Here is a 20079-nt window from a genome sequence, read left to right as displayed (position 1 = left end):
CCATCTTCTAAGATCTTCTTCTATTTCTCTCCTTAGGGATCTGTAGTTTTCATTGTATAGATCTTTCACCTCTTTTGTTAAGTTGATTCCCAATATTTTATTTTATTTTATTTTATTGAGAATATTGTGACTGGGGTAGTTTCCCTCATTTCCATTTCAGAGGATTTGTCACTGATATACAAGAATGCCTTTGATTTATGGGTGTTGATTTTATATCCTGCCACTTTGGTGAATCATTTACTAGTTCTAGAAGTTTCTTGGTAGAACCTTTTGGGTCAGCTAGGTATAGGATCATATCATCAGCAAATAGTGCTAGTTTAAGTTCTTCTTTTACTATAGTTACACTTTTAATTTCTTTCATCTGTCTAATTGCTCTGGCTAGTGCTTCCAGAACTATGTTGAATAGAAGGGGTGAGAGGGGGCATCCCTGTCTTGTTCCAGATTTTAGAGGGAATGCCTTCAATTTCTCTCCATTTAGAATGATGCTGGCCTGATGCTTAGTGTACATAGCTTTTACAATGTTGAGGTAAGTTACTGTTATCCCTAGTTTTTCTAGTGTTTTGAACATAAAGGGATGCTGTATTTTGTCGAATGCTTTTTCTGAGTCTATCGAGATGATCATATGGTTCTTATCTTTAAGTCTATTGATGTGGTGAATTACATTTATTGATTTCCATATATTGAACCAGCCTTGCATCCCGGGGATGAATCCCACTTGATCATGGTGCACAATCTTTTTGATATGATTTGTATCCGATTTGCCAGAATTTTATGCACAAAAAAATGCTCACCATCTCTAGCAATCAGAGAAATGCAAATTAAAACTACTCTAAAATATCATCTTACTCCAATAAGAATGGCAGCCATTATGAAGTCAAACAGCAACAAGTGCTGGCAAGGATGCGAGGAAAAAGGTACACTCATACATTGTTGGTGGGACTGCAAATTGGTGCAGCCAATTTGGAAAGCAGTATGGAGATTCCTTGGAAAGCTGGGAATGGAACCACCATTTGACCCAGCTATTCCTCTTCTCAGATTATACCCAAAAGACCTAAAAGCAGCATACTACAGGGACATTGCCCCATCAATGTTTATAGCAGCACAACTCACAACAGTTAGACTGTGGAATCAACCTAGATGCCCTTCAATTGGTGAATGGATAAAAAAAAATTGGCATATATACACAATGGAATATTACTCAGCACTAAAAAATAACAAGATAATGGCATTTGCAGGGAAATGGATGGCATTAGAGCAGATTATGCTAAGTGAAGCTAGCCAATCCCTAAAAAACAAATGCAGAATTTATTCTTTGATATAAGGGGGGTGACTCAAAATGGGATAGGGAGAAAGAGCATGAGAAGAAGATTACCACTAAATAGGGAAGAGAGGTGGGAGGGAAAGGGAGAGAGAAGGGGAATTGCACAGAAGATGGAAGGAGACCCTCATCGTTATACAAAATACATGTATGATGATGTGAGGGGAAAAAAAAAAGTAGTGTGTCACATTAAATTTGGTAGAGAGAAGTGATGAGAGGGGAGGGAAGGGGAAGGGGGGAAAGGAAGGACAGCAGAATAAAATAGACATTATTATTAAAAAATAATAAAGTTAGTACTTTATCTTTCTAATTTATTTTATGGTAAATGCTCTGTTAATTTTTTCTGTGTGGGTAGGCTTTGGTAATTTATATTTTTCAAGAAAACTCATTCCTCTATGTCTTCATAAAATTACATGTACTCTTGAAATAATTGTCAATCTAACAGTTTCACTTAAAATAAAAATAAATCATTAATAGACAAGACAGTTATTTATAAATATTGGTTATGTGTTATTTTTATACTTTGACAATATTTCCAAATACTTCATTAAAAAGTTCTTTTGTGATATTCAAACACTGACAAGTAAGTGCACTGTATAATAGAGTATTAGAAGTATTACAAGGTTTGTTTCATTAATGTGCTCCAAAATCTAAAATGAAGAACCATGCTGTCAACAATGCTCTAAATGTACTTCTTCACATTTATTACTTTACTTTTTTAAAACATATTTTATGTCACAAAACAAACAAAAAATGCAACAGAAAACAGTCTACATTTATTGAGTTGTTTTGTGTGCTGATGTAGAGGTTCTATGAACTGAAAGTTTGTGCCCCCCTCTGCCCCCCCCCCCGACAATTCATGTGTTCAATTCCAAATCTCCAGCAAGAGATATTAAGAGGTAGGATCTTAGTGTGGTAATTTAGGTCATGAAGATGGAGCCCATGGATGCAATTAATGCCCTTATTATAGAAACCCTAGAGAATTGCCTCGCCTCTTTCTGCCATGTGGGATATAATGTTTGTAGCCTGGAAGAGGCCCCTGACCTGAATCAAAACGTTCGGTATTCTGACCTCAGACTTTTATCCTCAAAGCTGGAAAAATAAGTTTCTGTTGTTTACAAGCCACCTAGTCTATGATACTTGTTATAGCAACCCATTCTCAATAAAACAGTAAATTACTATTGTTCTTTATTAGTTAAGCATTTATGCTTATTTTCCCTTTCTCTCCTGATTCTGCTTATATCATTGAACTCTAGACAATCCATGGGTAGTCATTTGTATGCTTTCAGAAATCATCATCACAGAAATTTAATACTAAATTGGAGTTGGAGTATTTCTGATCTAGAAAAACTACCTGAATGTAAAAATCTCTTTGAAAATATTGAGGGTCCACTGAAATAAGAATTCCACCTCTATGTGACCTTTGGAAAAAAATGTTGACAGAAAAAATAGATCACAAATATGAGAGCAGCTATTTTGAAAAACAAAAGTTCTATTCCTATATGTCATTTAGTATTATTAGAAATTATAAGTCCGTTTTAGTAGGATGAAACATGTACCATTTAGTTAAATGTATAATTGGTTTGATAACATAGCCCAAAAATGCATTTGTTCTTATAGCTTTGTGAAAGGTGAATTTTCATTTTGATGTTATGGTTTATGTACAGGAATTATCCCCATTCCTTCCAGCGAGTTCTAAGCGAGGATCAGTGTATTGGTGTTTGATGCCCTTTGATAAAATTGAAGTGTAAAGCTTTCTCTCCAGATGAAGTTTATTTTATCCCAGTTTATTGGTTTTGTTTCATCACTGTGATGCTATAAATCCACATTATTTTAAAACTGAGTCCATAGACTTATAACAATGAAAACAACAGAAAGCTTTCTCGGCTCAGTTGTTTCCCCAGAGACAATTATTTTTTAGTACTTACATTTGTTTTATATGATATTTGCCTTTCTATTTCCATAATAGTTTTATATCTCCTTATTGATTTATCCATTTTGGTTAACTATTGACTTCTGTTTCTTAATCCTTAACCAATAATAACCTGTAAATTTTTATGGCACATGTTTCCACGTAATCATATGCCCATCTTATATTTATATGATTGGTTTCATAATATTGCATAACTCAATTTTTAGCATAAAATATGTTTAAACCTTTTTCTATCTGTGTTAGCTTTTTGTTGCTGTGACTGGAGTACCCAGAAAGAACAGCATGAAGAAAAATTTTCTTTTGGCTCACAGTTCCAGAGGTTTCAGTACATGGTGTGGGCCATTGCTGTGGGCCCAAGATGAGGCAGCACATCAAGGCAGAAGTGTCTGGAAGAGGGAAGCTGCTCAGGATATGGCAGGAAGTAGATAGAGAATGATGAAGGAGCTTCATGGAAAATGAACCCTTCCCAGCCATACCCCCAGTCATCCACCTCCTCTAGCCGTACCCCACTACCCACAGTTAACACCCACTCAATCCATTCAAATTAGGATAGACTGATTAGGATACAGATTTCTCAATTCAGTTATTTCACCTCCAAACATTCCTGCACACGAGCTTTTTGGGGGGACACCTCATATCCAAACAATAACATCATGTGTGGGTAAAATTATTTTAATTGCTGTATAGTATTCTTGCATATATATGTTTCATAATGTATTTAAGTAATATTCTAGTGTTGTAAATTTACATTTTATTCTAATAAACTCTTTCAATTAGATGTTGCCTCTCATCTGTTGAATACAGGTCTGGCAAATTTAATTTTTTAGACTATAGCTGAGAAAGTGAGCCAGCTCAGCAAAGACTTATCTAATGCGCGCGCGCGCACACACACACACACACACACACCACCACCACCACCACACCATAAAATTGTGTTAGCACACTCATCTTTTTAGAAGATACAGCCAACAGAACTCCATTTAGAGCTTAATACTGCTTATGAGTTAGAACAGGTTTTGGTACACTTTTTAGATAATAACCCCTAGAATTAGCACATAGAAAACAGTCAAATTTAACAAGTGGAAGCCTGACATCATAAAAACAAAAAGAAAAGCAAGTTACCAAATTAGACATCAGAACTTATAGACATAAGCCATCAATGTATCACCACATTGTAGCATTCAGCGTAAAGCCATTTTTTTTCCCTGAAGAGAATCACTAAACCAATTAAATAATAAATGCAAAGTGGAACTGATTTTGATAGCAATTGTCCAGGAATGGAATTATGTAATACATTTTAGGTTGATTTTTGAATTTTGCAATATTTTGACACTTATCAAAAATAACATCAGTCATCTGACTATTTGATAGGTGACATAAAAAAGAGCAGACTTTGAACAAGCCACATCTTCATTTGAATCATAGATCAGCTACTGAACATTATCCAAATAAAAGTATGTCCCTAAATTTAAATCTTGTTTAGTGTATTATTTTGAGGAATATGATTAATATACAAAGATTCCTGGAATATAGTGTCCATGAAGTATATAAAACCTCTCATTATTTTTTTTTATTATCATTGAACTCTAATAACAATGGAATGTGAGGTTATTGTAGAAAATAATATCAAACTTGTCTTTCCTTTTTTTTTTTTAGCTGAATGAAGCAAGAAATTTATTGGCTTCTATCTGCCATCAGTCAGTTTTACCTTTGGTCACCAAATAAAAATAAATTCACCGGCAGGACTTCATCTCCATATGTAGGGAACTCCCAGCCTCTTCAATCCAAATTGCAATATTAATGAATATTTTAAAAATAATACTAAATCATTAACAACTTCAATGGTGCAAGAGGTGGGTGGTTACTTACATTACTGAAATTTTATTCTTCACCTCCACAAAGTTAAACTCCCATTTGTGTTTATCATTTTGTCCTCCACGTCAGACAACCTTGTAATTGGTACTGAAATGTAGCAATGGGGTTATACTCAAATCTGTGAACTGCTCCTAAGAATAATCTTCCAAACAGCATGCATGCAAATGCAGCTGGCATATTCACGAGAAAGCAGGATCAGGAGGCTTGTGGCTTAATTATATCAAGTACAGAACTTGAGCCACTATCTAATTTATTCTAAAGATGCATCAATTTAATGGGGTTTCAATGAACTGTACACTAAAGGCCTGGTGTTAAAAGCAAAAATGCGCTGCTCTTTTCTTCTGTGTGAAAAAGCAAAGATATTGATCAGCCTCATGATTAAGTGCTATGTGCAGACTATCTTCTATGAGCATAAACCTTCTTTATATTTCTTTCCAATTGCAAAAGAGCATGTACCAAGCCATACAATAAATGTAAGCATGGTCAGACAGTCTCTGCAGGTGCACTGATAAATGTGGGGAGTGGTGTGTGTGTGTGTGTGTGTGTGTGTGTGTGTGTGTGTAAGAGAGAGAGAGAGAGAGCACACATTTTTTTTTGTCCTGTAATTATGCAAGGCTTGATATCTATTTGGCCTCAACTAAGTGAATAATCTGGATAACTTTATGAATGTGTGTATTGGACAGAAAATTTGTAACACCTTAAATCACTCATTGTTTCATTTATTCAACTATTATGTCCCTATTATATCCCTGGCATTGTACTGGGGGACATAGATTCAGTGTGATCAGATGTGTATACAGGTCTATCTCTCTGAAGTTAAATGTTACAAGACAGAGGGACAACATCAAAGCATCACATACTGTTTGTTTTGATCACCGTGGTAAGGGCTTCTCAAGAGAAAAACATGGTGTTATAAGGCAGTAATATTGATGAGTATACTAACATCACAGAAAGAGGAAAAGATTGCTTGAGAAAATAACACTTGGCTAAAGGAAATAGTGACCGACCAAGTGGCAAGACATAGGTCTCATGTGTCTACATTTTGGCAACTTCATTTTACTATGTCTTGAGAAAAATTCCATTCCAGGGATGACCAATTGTGAAAGAGAGAACTGTACTATTTGAGGAAAGTCTTACCTAAATATGTCCTTCCTTGTCTTTTTCATATTTTGTCTTCCCTCATTCAAGCATTGGGATAGATGATAACAACTAAAAAAAAATATGGACATTAACTTGCGAATCTCTTAGGAATCTACTGAAACCTAAACTTACAGGTAAAAATATTAAACTTTGAAGTGCTTTTCTTAAAAGATTTATCTGCATTTTGTGCCTCTGAACTCCTGGCCAGAATATAGAACAACACATACACATAAATTCAGATCCTTGTAAAGAAAAATTTGAAAGCAATTTTCTCCATAGGTGATAATTAATTGATACTTCAGGGGGAAAAAATGGTCTTCACTTACAATTTTCTCAGTTGAATTTTGCATTAAATTTATGAGTCTTAGAGAGTTAGAAATATAATTTCAATGAATATCATGAGCTTCCCTAACTCATGGTCTAAATATTATGCAAATTTATAATTGAACCAAATAAATATATGAAAGAATACCATTTTCCCCCAAACATTCTATTGGATTTAGACTTGTCATCTGGGAGAACATTAGGCTTAGGCGTAATTCATGCTAACATTCCTCTTTCACTTTTAAAGTTATGTTGGCTATATCAACGTATCTCAGTTACCATATGTTTGCTTTGTGTTAACAGCTCAAAATTATGAAGCTATCTAAAGCTATTTGTGAATTTGTATGTGCTTATATTAATTGAAGGAAATAATAAATTTGAAAATACTTCATAAGTTTATGTGGGTCAATTTTTAAACCCTATATTAAATAGTTTCCTTGGTTCTTTCATTTTTTTTATTAGTTTAAGGTGTAACACTTCTTTTTAGGCTATAAAACTTATGTTTCTATATTACCAATTCATCAATGCTAATGGATTTATTGGAAATCAAATGGAAATCATTCAAACGTTCTAAGTATGTCTGGAACTCCATGGAGGGCATAACACTCATATTCACCACTATTGAATCTAGGTATTTTGTAGTGGCAGATAGCAGGGTCCCAGACATCATGTGAGGAAAAGATGTACCCCTTCTTTGTGGTATGGAGAGAGAGTGTTGCATTATAAATTAGTTCAACCTGGCCTTTTGTTTTGCCATAAGGCAAGTGTTTCAATGAAATTGCTCTTGAAAATATCCTACCGTCTCCCTACATTCCATGGTGTTATTTGTCAAAAAGGAGCTAATGAACAGAGCACATCTGAATGAAAGACAAATATTCAGCCATTGCCTGTCTCCCTATAGGGGTTTTTCCCCTAGGTATAGCTTGCATGATCCCTTCTTTCCTTAGGAAGAGATTTTCAAAGAGACTCTGCTCTTGCCAATAGAGAAGTTTCTTGTGATATCCCTCTCAAAGGTTTATCAGGCAGACCCAAATGTGTTTAAATTCTAGTGTTGCAACTTTAACTATATGCCTACTGTCTTAGTCCTCTTCTGTTGCTATAAATAAACATCAAAGACTAGGTAACTAATAAAGAGCAGAGGTTTAGTTAGTTCATAGATTTGGAAGCTGCAAAGTCCAGGAGCATGGTATTTGCAATTGGTAGAGACATCCTTGCTGCATTATAACGTGGCAGATAGAGTATATATGCCAGATCACCTTTCCTCACCTTATAAAATAATAATGCTATCGGGGGTGACACGCTTTGGACCTTATATAATGTGATATCTCTCAAAGACTCCACCTCCAAATCTCATTAACATGTAAATTTGGAAATTAAGTTTCCAACACATGAACTTTTGGGACACACATTCAAACTACAGCAGCTATTATATCTTGGACACCATATTAAAAGCTAAGAGTTTATAGATATGAGACACAGCTTCTATCCTGCAGTAGCTCAAAATCCAGCTGGGAATACAGTTATATAAATAATTTCAATGCAAAGTCACTATAGATACTGTGTGCTGTGGAGGCGCATCATGCCAAAGATCAGCAAAGCAGGACACTAAAGTGGTAATGAAGATTTGAATCAGTAATATGCTGTTGTGGCAGGGAAAAAGGTTCAGCATGAACTGAGCTCAACTTCTGTTTATAGAGAGGTGACTGGGAGTTTTAAAGTGAGAATGAGGAAATAGGGAGAGAGTGAGCAGGGGTTCAGTAAAGTTAGGGAAGGAAAACCCATTTGTGTTTACTAGCTAGTATTAGTACTTAATTTCAATGTACCTACCCCTGCAGAGGGTGGGAGACAAGAGTTGTATAGTGGGGGCAACAGCCAGAGTCTCATTGGGGGGTTCTTCTTCCTGCCAAGGAGATGTAAGCCATTCTAAAACTTAAAGTCTCAAATAATTAGTGAATAACAAAACACAAATAGCCAGAAACATGTTTACCAAAGCGAAGCCCCTGACAGATCTAGTTCACATGGGTGCTGGAACTAGACAAAGAAAAGATGGCTCTGGTGCTTTATTTAAGGGGTATATCAAAGGCAGGAATAAGGTTTCAAGGGCAGAGTCTTGCTTCCTGAGATGTCTACTAGTCAGTAGGTTGATTGGCATCTTCTCAGGTCACACCCATCTCAGGTGCTGTGTGGGATCTTTGGCAGAGCTTGAGGGGGAAATTCACCTGCATCAGGTGATCAATCCCTGAGGAGGTGCCATGGGAGGTTCCCAATGCCAGACTTATCCCCTCATTAGGCGATGGTGTGCAGCATAGTCCACACAGCCCATAGATGGCTCCTGACAGTTATGTATTCAGATTTGGTCTAGACTAAATACTAAATTCTTTTGTCAGCCTTGGGGTTCCTCAAGCAGGAATTTTAATGGGGACTAGAGTCATTCTTAAGAAGGTGACCTTCAACTTTTAGAACTTATTGTTTATATTTGTTTTAATTCTTTACAGGTCATGTTGAGACTTTGTCAAGAATAGAACTTTATTCTCTATTTAGTCAAATGAAGAGTCTTTGTCAATAGATACTGATGATTAATTATCTTACAATCATCTAAATTTCAGGTCTAATGGGTTTTTTATACTGTTTTTCTTGAAGTGTGATTTTTTTAAGGGTAATACACACACACACACACACACACACACACACACATGAAATGAGAGATAATATATAGACATGGACAAAGTTTAAGGCTTCCTCTGAGGAAATCTACATATGTATCTCCAGGGTGACTGTCATGATATTGTTCTGTGAAGTTTGGGTCCCTTGGCTTAACTTTATAATTGATAGAAGCAGGCCATGAAATATTATGTCTTTATTTTCTCTTCTAAAGTGTTGTTATTTTAGGTTCTCTATTAAGGTGAATTCTCAAGAAAATGTGTATCACAAAGAGAAAAATTCTAGTATTTATTCTCTCATTTTTGACACTTACCTATGTCTTCTCACTATCTGTAAAAAAGAAAGCAGATAATAAATACAGGGTTTTTTTAGCAAATCTTTTTAATCAGAATAAATTTCTGATTTAGATCTTTTTCTCTGCTCATTCCACTTTGATTGATACCATCTTAATATGATATCGTATAAATATGCCCACGGAATTATTTGAAGAATAATTAGAAATTTATATCTCATGAGAAAAACCCGTATAATTACCTAAACAGAGCACTGACCTTGAATTAAGGACCTATATCAGAACTTGGGCCTGCTAATTAAATTTCTCAGTCTCGATGTTCCTATTCATAATTAGATGTCTTGTTTGTCACGTATTTCTCTGAGTAATTATAAAGATATGTCAATAAGTATCTTAAACGTTTAGCTACAGAGAATATATATATATATATATTTTTTTTTCCATGAATACAGGGATTGGTATTTATTTCATTTGCTGCTGCATCCCTGGCACTTTGGACAGTATATTATACACAATACCCCTCAAATATTTGTTGGTAAATGAATGAGTGAATAAATGAATGAATTAACCAGGAGACATTATTTTTGCCTTTTCCTAAGAGTGCTAGAGAAATTATATAAATGATATAGACCCAGATATTTAAACAAAATCCTGAGTAGTAACATTCAAGTAAGATCATATTTTTATAAAACTGAATTTTAGACTGATTTATTATTTGTGGATTGCTTTATACCAGTATTTCTATTTAACCCATTAATTCATCTGTAATTTATCTGTCTAGGTAAAATGGAACCAATTACTATTGTTTGTAAATCTCCAATTACCTTGGTAAATTATTAAGGGTGTGCTACTCTACAGAAATATAATTACACTCATAATTTTTCACTGTCCATTCAACTATACTTAGTTTCATGAGTTATAATTTTTCAGTCTATTGCACTAGCCTTTTAGCCTACTGAGTTTACTGGAAACTACTTGTTCTCAATTGTGTTTTTTTTTCTTACATCTTGATTACATTTTACTACAAACTGTTAAGAACATGGACATAGTCATTAAACCTTTTTATTAATTAGTTTTCCATCATTATTATAAGATATCTGAAAAATTAATTTATAAAGAAAAAAAAGGTGATATTGATTCACTGTTTTAGAGATCCCATTCCATGAGTGGGCAAACCCATTGTTTTTAAGTCTTTGGTTGGGATGCTGTACACAATAGCATAAAGCCTCATGGACAGGAAGTAAAAAAAGAGGAAAGAGCCAGGGTCCCACATCTGCTTCGATGGCATGTCTACCATGACCTGAGGACCTTCCACAGGCCTCACATTCCAAATATTACACCACCTTCTAATAGTGCTACCATGGAGACCAAGGCTTTAACACAGGGGCATCTGGAAAACATTTGAGATCAAAACTATAGAAGCTTTGATGATTTAAATAGCATTTTTTAGATTCAAAGATGCATGTATATTCATGTCAAAAACCCATTTTAACCATTTTTCTTCATATCTGTACATATAGATATATTTTTATAGTGAGCTCTCTTTGATTATGGCCTTCTACAAAGAAATCAGACATGACATTTTTCACATAATTCCCAATTTCTTAACAAGTTATACACTTCTTATATAAAATATAAAGTCATGTTAGAAAATAACTTCCAACTTAAAATCATTGATAATATCTAATATAAAAATTATAGAGCTTACAATGATAGATAGATAGATGACTCCCAATGAAGTGGTTTCTAATTAGAGCTGCATTGACATATTCATGATAGATCAGGTGCTAAAACAAAATTCTAATCTTGACTTTTCAAGGAAAATAAATCATTTAGGAATTACCCCTTTTATACTCAAAACATATGGGCATCTCAAGTCAAAAACACCTGAATTGTTTTTGGACTATTTCCCTGTTGACTGGGTAATAAGGATTGTTGCCTTGGCCTCAGAATGAGTCTGGGAGTCAACAATGCCTCTGGTTACTATAGTCAGTTAACATTTATCAAGGTCTGAGTGCTATGGAGAATAATTAGGCATGGTTTCTGAGCAGGATGTTAATAACCTATGTTAAAGGGAAAAGGTCTAGACACTAAACCAATTTATTTTCTTCATCTTCATGTAATCTGAAGGCATATCAAATTAGATTCTCTGTGAGAAATAAGTCTTGTAGAAAGGTTTTAAATAGTCCTGAGGGATTCAGATTCAGACTTCACAGGATGACCTTCGTCTCCCTTGACATATGCCATTAAAACAAAATTATTGCATGCCCTAGATTAATATTTGATGCTGTTTTAATCACAAGATATTTATTTCTTCATTGGTTCAACTTGTTCCTTTGACATTTGTTGGTGAATGTATAAATGTTTTTCAAAAATATAATGAAAAGTAGCTAATTTTTATTAGCTAATGACTATGAATCATCTTATCGTGTTCTTCTAGTGTATCCAGATATAATTGAAAGTAGGGTTGAGAGTGGGGCTGTCATTGGTGAAAAGGGGGTAGTTTTATTGCCATAAGAAGGGTAACTATTTGGAAATAAGTTACTGTTAAATTCTGTTTCCCAAAACGATGTATTAAGAAATGGAGATCTTTGGAAATAGTGTGATTAGTGCCCTTCTAAAACAGACTTCATAGACCTTGTTTGTCTTTCTGAGGTGTGAGGACAAAGCTATCTACATCATAGAAGACATAATTGGCATGCTGATCTTTGACTCCTAGCCTCCAGAACTGAGAGAAATAATTTTTCTATTGTTTATAAAATGTTCCCTGTCTAAGGTGTTCTGTTGTAGTAGCCTGAATGGACTGAAACACTAATTTTGAAGCTACAAAGGTATTAAATAAAAATTAATTCTTAGAGGATTTTATAGTTTTTTTTCTTTATTATGTATGATTGTCAAGGTATATATAAATGATATGTTCCAGAAGTGTATATATTCCACATATAATTACATATTATGTTAATACATTTATTATATGATTTATATCCTATATAATTGTCTGGAAAAATCCATAAATATGTTTGATCATATCTGTCTCTCTTTTTCTGTCGTGTATGTGGTCTATCTAGCTATTTATTAATTCCAAAGAAGAGCTTCAGTTATTCATATAGGTGACTGAAAAAAATAATATGAAAACTATTGCAGGAAATAACTAGAGTCTAATATGATATTAGACACTATGCATTTTTCAGTTTGGGGCTCTTGGAATCAGCCCCTGATAACCTCTTTGCACAGCTATTAAATATTAAAGGAATATCTAACTTACTGTCTTTTTGTCCTATCTTGAATTTCTACCTAATATCTTTACATTCTTTATCACAGAATATAATGTACTGATGGTAGATAACAGTTTTAATTACTTTTAAGTTCTGAATTAGGAACATAAATCCCAATGGCAATAGAGTAACAGAAATAATTTAAAGTCAATTAAGTGAAAGCAAGTTTTGGACACTTCAGTGATAATACTTGTTTCCTGTTGGTAATTAGAATTCACCTGGTTATTCTACTAAATCAAAATTCATTTAATGTTTGCTAAAGAGAATTGGTACTTTTACTAAGCTCAGTTTTGACAAAATAGAACAATGACCTGCAATAGTAACAACTGGACAGGGTTTTAGATTTCAAACTTGACAACCTGGTCTACATACAGCTCATTTCACAAGGAGGACAGAAGTATAAATAGGTTTAGAAAATCCTTATCAGGAAGAAATATCAATTGTTACAAATGGCTGAAAATTTAGTGAAACATTTAAATAACAGAGTTCTTGCAATAAAGGAAAGAAACGGAAGAAGAATTATCCCCCATTAAAAAGAAAGTATTTTCTTTTAATAAAACATTTCTCATGTGTCAGTATGGAATAGGTGGAAGTATTAATGTGAAAGAGATTTCATTATCAATATGACATAACTTCCATTCTCAATCACATGATTTTTTCTTAGTTTCTGTAAATTAAGAAAACTCACACTCATTGGCAATTTCATTTTCTGGATGGTGTTCTCCATACATTCCTTTGAGATTACCATAGTGGTTCTCCTTTTAAACATGCAGTTATAACTAGTAGTGGTAACATTTCTAGATAGTAATTATGAGATCTCTTTTGCTTTAGCTAAGTCTGGATCAAGGGGCGGGACTTCTCAGGAGTTTAAGGAATTGAATAAGGAAATAAAAGGCATAAATGGACATATTTTGAGCTTAAATGTCACAGGTTAAGTGGCTCAGAGTCTAGTTTTCTCTGTCAATGAGGGAGTTTTCTTATGAATATGCAAGCGTCATTATCTATTCTTTACTAGAAAATGAGGATACCTTGTAAACAATGTTCATTTCTTTTTATGATGTATTTTAAATATTTCACTCAGCAGTTTCTTTTATCAGCTTTGAGATTATGTACATTTTTCATACCATCTTAGAAGATCTTGAAATGTATAAGATTCTTTGTTTTAGGTGCCAGAATCTTTCCCAGTACTCTGAACCCTTGTGGATGGGATCCCAGGAATTAGGTACTGCAAAATAAATCCTGCTTAAGTTTCTAGATAGAGAACAAAGGAGGAAGAGAAGAAATAATCAAAGTTAAAGGTCATTGGGAAATTATAAAAACAACCCAAACATATAAAATTACGTGGGTCCATTCATAGAAGCTAAGTCAAAGTGAATACTGTTGTCTGTAGCTGCCTAAAGGAATGACAGATTCTGGCTAATACATCACATTGCGTTTGGTGTTCCCCTTTATAAGAGTCCATTAGCTTAGATTAGCTGCTTTATTGTTTAAAGCACAGTCAAAAATGCAGCTGACTTTATGATTCTTTCAACTTCTAGAAATTTATTTATCCTTTTTTGTTCTGATACATAGTAAGCGTGTGTTCATGGGCAACATATTTAGCTTATGTAAAACTAAAATTCATCTATAAATGGAGATATACAAATTAATATTCTCAAAAGGTTCATATAAGTACTTATAAAGTATTCAACATAGTGCCTAGAAAAAACAAACTAAATATTATTTATTATTAGTAAGTCATACAAAGAAATGTTCCCATTCCATATTTAAAATTGCAAACTGACTTAATTTGCATAACAAGGTTTTATTCTAGACCACTTACTTTCAGTCTTGCTGAAGTCCATGCTTACTTTATGAGCATTGTAAATATCATTTGCTTCTCTCCAGATTACAGATTGAATTTTTATTTTTCTCTTTTTTAAAGAGTGCATTTATGGAAACGATTTTTAGTATTAACAGGCTCAAATTTTGATACCTTAAAGGAAGAAAGATCAATAACTAAAATATTTACCTGTAATGATATTAATAAGAAATATCATTAAATGTCTGCCAAACACGTGACTTATTAGTAAGCATTTTATGTTAACTAGTATGATGTTTTGTTACATTTTTCTTTCTTAAAATGAACCATCAGGCACCATTGATTATTGTTCAATTTTAGCAGAGCCATTGACAAATGATACTATAAAAGTTAGATTACATAAAGCTGTGGTTTTACAAATGTTTTATCAACATATTCACAATTTTCTATTAGGCACTTTTCCTCAAAAAAGCAAAATTTGGATTAGTATATTATTGCTAACTAACTCCTGCCAAGCAAGAGTATTGAAAATCACTCTAGAGTGGTAGAAAAAAAAGGCACATAGACACACACAAACCTTCTATAATGCATTTCAGCAAATATATCAATAAAGAGATATAATCTTTGTGAGAAAGTTTGTGGCTAGCCAGCAAACAAAGCAAATATGATGGCTTGTTATTGTGAAGACAGCTTCAAAATTGCAGATGCCATAAATTCATTATTTCTTCTGTTTTCCATACCATTTTGCAGATCACAGCTTAAAAGAAAATGTTGTTGCTTAATGACAGGGACAGTTGCATTTGGGTTTCATCTCCCTTTGTGAAACAGAATCAGCACTTGAGGACATATTAACTTATGTTTATCTCAAAGTGGTAACTTTGAAAGATGCATCGCTAATGTCTAAAGAAATGTGGAAAAAATAACAGGTTTTTTTAAAGGGACATAATACTTGTCTGTGAAGTATCTTAGTTTAATAATCTGCCTCTGAAATCTCTTCATCAAAATGTCTATCACCTCAAGTTATTAAAAGTCAAATCTATATTTAAGAAACAAATTCAATTTTCAAAATAACTAATTTTTGAGCCCACAATTTAGTGGGGTTTTTTTCCACCAGTTTATTCTCTGGTATTTTAATAGAAATTTCATTAGTAATATTATGTGTGTTTTCACTTGCTAATCTGTTTCCTTTTCATTTAATTTCATTTGAGAATGGTAGTTTTCTCCAATTGAAATATATGTTCATTTACATTGCACAAAAATTGGAAAAAGTACTAAAAGTAATACAAATTTAAGCCATCTGCAAGACAACCCCAGGATTTCTTATTTTGTCCTGCAATTTCAAAGATTATCAATAATCTGTAATGGGGGTGTGACAATTTTTCTGAAAAGATTCCATGTTAGATACTTTAGACTTTGTGAGCCAGTCTTTCCCAACTATCCAACTCAACTGCTAACAGCCCAAGTGCAGACACAGTTAGACAATAGGTAAATGACGGCTGACGTTCTTTCCCAGCAAAACTTTATTTACCAAAGCAGAATATAATTTTGTTGAATATAGAAAAACATATTACCCAACATTTTGTCTATTGAAGCAATCCTTCCTATATTAAAATACTGAATGTCCTTGTTCAAGAAATTGGTCTTCCAGAAGATTTTCCTCATGTAACATGAAATATTTGATATGCATTCCTAACTCTAACAAGGATGTCTTTCTTCAGCAAGTGCTTAGGACTATCCAATTACATTAGTAAATCTACAATTAAAACATTAGTAAGACTTGATATTTTATTTTTGAATATTGCATTATCTTTTTTTTAAAATTGTTTACTCCTCATTGAGAAGATTACACACTGTAACACCTTAGACCCTCCTCATCTCTTTATTGTCAGCTTTGGATACTTGATTTATTTTGGCCAATGAAATGATGGAAAAATCTAAAGTGTACCACATATTAGTAGAAACACATGGAATTATTTTATGATTGAGCTCTGTACTTTGCACTCCTTTCATAAGCATAGAAGGTCAAAAATAATGACTTCTTCAGCTTTGGCCCTGTAATGAGACTATACATGGAGTTCGGGCACTGATGAGGAACATGAACATTGTTTTAAGTATGAAAATGCAAAATAAATGTTTTTGCTGTTAACCTTGAGATTTGGGTATTTTGAGACCCGGGTATCTTCTTCTTCTTTCTTCCTTCTTCCTTCTTCCTTCTTCCTTCTTCCTTCTTCCTTCTCCTCCTCCTCCTCCTCCTCCTCCTCCTCCTCCTCATCCTCCTCCTCCTCCTCCTCCTCCTCCTCCTCCTCCGTCTCCTCCTTCTTCTTCTTCATCACACAAAAACATTGCTAAAATCTATGAGAAATTTATTTTGGTAACAGATTCTAAAACAAACAAAAAACAAAGAAAAGAATGTAATATCATTTTTCACTGAAATTACCAGTAATATTTCTTCTACTTATTTCATATTCTGTGTTTTCTAGAACAGAAGTATTCTTGTTATTAAATTGGTAGGTGTAATGAAAGGAGTTAAAATACTACAAATACCTTCAGTTAAGTAAATACAACTTTTCAAGTAAATTCACTCTATGGAACTTGATAACCTATTTCTAAATCTCTCTCCTGAGAGGAACCAGAAAACATTATTTTCCCTAAAACTTCAAGAAATTCAATGGAAGGTGAACACCAGCATTCATTTTATCCATACACATAGACTTAATATATAATGTATATACTCCTAGGGAGTAACACTGAAGGTGAAATGTTCTTCATGAAACAAATATTAGGTTTTTAAGGTGACAGAAGTCACCTGGTGATCATAGCAACCAAGTAGGCAAGGTCACCATAAAAGACAGCTTCCCAAAGTCCCCTGGTGCTAAACAGACAAACATTTTATTGGCATATTAATACTTCTTATAAACAAAAGCACTATGCCAAAGGCTGGGGTTGTGGCTCAGTGGCGGAGCACTTGCCTCATACATGTAAGGCACTGGGTTCAATCCTCAGCTTCACATAAAAATAAATAAACAAAAATAAAGATATTAAAAAATAAAAGCACTATGTCCAATCTCAGCCTTTTTATAGAGGGCCAAGGAGCCTTATTTACTTTCCAAACTTGAGTTAATCCAAGACCCAGCACTACTTAAAAGAAGTGCTATGAGGTCATTGCTATCTAAGCAAACACACAGGGAGCATCTGGAGATATCACATGTCAGATGGTTATGTATTTCACACTTCCAGAGAAAAACAAGCAGGACAGAACTATTATCTAAATGCTATGTGATTTTAAAAAATCATAAATCTATCCTTAATGTGAAGCAAAGACCATAATATTGAGCCTAAACCATAAGATTAATAAAATTTAATGGAATAACTTAAGTACTGTATGAAGTATGAAGTAGTTGAGTATGAAGTAGTTGATATGGAAAAGCTTAAATACAATATAAATGGTCTAAATACTCAATAATAATTGATGCAAAGAGTTGTTTATAATCCTTAAACTACAGGCTTCAAGAACATTAAAAAGTGTTTTCAAAGCACAAACCTCTTACTGTATTAAGAGTTTGTCCATTTTTCAACTAGATTTTTTTTATAAATTGAAATAATTACTAGAATGAAAATGATATTATTTAATTAGAAATGCATGGTAAATTTTACCTAAAACTATATAGATGTTTTTAGAAATGATACTGGTATTAATATTGAATGATTCATATTATTACATTTATTTAATTAGCCCTTTAATAGCCCTTTAATTATTTAAATCTATAAAGCAATTACATTTTTAGTCTTTTAAAATAAATATTCCCTTAATATAGAGACAGTCTTGAGATATATTTTCTGACTATGATAGAGATTTATGAATTACCTAGTTAGGTGTTTTTAATGAAGTTAAAAATGCATCCTTTTCCTGGGCATCAGTGTCAAAAGGTATCATATATTATGCTTGTTTGCATGTTATTAAGTGTATTTTAAGCATATATCCAGTGAATGAACTCAACTAGAAAAAAAATCATTTTATGATAGTCTTGCAAAAAAAATCATCAGCTGTCAAATTTAATAATCTATTTAAAACATTTTTTTTAGTTCTCTGCTATTATTCTTCTTTGTTTCATTAACTTATGTGATGCTCTTTGTTAAAATTCTAAGGAGACATTTGGTTAGGTAGAAATAGTATTTTATCATGTGGAAGAAGATTAAAAGAGGAGACAGACTGCCCTGCAGCTACAATCTTACTTGCTTCTCTAATGTGTTTATACTGTGTATAACTTCCTCCTACTATTGCTGTCATAATTAAGTGAATAATGTATCTAAAACATTTACAGAATACTCAGTACTTGTCAAAGACCATGTACATGCTCAGTAAATCTGAATCTTGACAAGAAAGATGCATGAAATTCAGATATACTTGAGAAATCAGTCATTAAAATGTACATTCAGGAATAACGTAGGCTTGACTGGCATCAAAATATCCATATGATTCCTGTGGTGTGTACAAAGGTCAAGACTGGAGTCAGAATACCTGAATTCTCATGGGAACTATTATTTAAATGCTATGAAATTTTAAGAAATTATAAAGCTGTTTTTACTGTAAAGCAAAGACCATAATGTTACGCCTAAACCATAGGCTTAGAAAAATTAAATGGAATAATTTAAGTAATTTGTTATATGAATTCTGGTCATCCACTCTAAAAGTGAGAGGGTCACCTTCTGCAATGGAATTCTAAAACTAAGGTTGGATGTGGCATGGCCTATTTTGGTCTCGGTATTAAAAACCTGCTTCTATGTCAGGGTCAGCCTGAAGCCACAGATGCAGGGCAGGCAGGTAGAAAGAAAGAACATGATCAGAAAAGAGAGGTCTGAAAAGGGCAGGCAAGGTGAAATGTACAGGTTCGATAAATAATATGGAGAGATTGAGAAAGGCAAGGCTTTTTAAAGTCCATGAATAGAAAGAGAATGCTGTGGTGTACTATGATGGATCAGCCAATACACTCTAAAGCACGATTTAAATACAAGCCATAAATCTTAAATAGCATCCCTCACCCAGTGATATCTGAGGTAGACATTATTGTTCCCTTTAGAATTTTAGATGAAGCAACCACTGTTTGCCCTCATCGATTCACTTCTATGAAAGACTCAGTATTTACCAGTGAAACTGGATGTAATCTTTTCCACATAGCGAGATTTCTTTAACTCTAGGCTCCGATTCCCTTTTGAGTTAGCGCTAATGTCTCTTCAAGGGGCTTAGGTTGTGATAGAATCAGAAGCAGCATTTGGTATGTTCCTTTCAGCTGATTCTAGTACATTTTCATCATGGTGGCACTATCAGAATCTTTCCATATCCACCATATTTTCAGTTTGTGACTTTCTTTGGTGTCCTATTGCTGATCCTTATATTTTGATATTTTTTTCTTTTTTGGCTAAGTTGCATTTACATAATTTTTTTTTCTATCAGCATCTTTT

The sequence above is a fragment of the Spermophilus citellus genome, assembly GCF_964194105.1.
Source record: "Spermophilus citellus genome assembly, chromosome: 10".
NCBI classification, from domain to species: domain Eukaryota; kingdom Metazoa; phylum Chordata; class Mammalia; order Rodentia; family Sciuridae; genus Spermophilus; species Spermophilus citellus.
The sequence above is the reverse complement of the archived record's forward strand: the minus strand, read 5'-3'. Positions refer to the sequence as shown.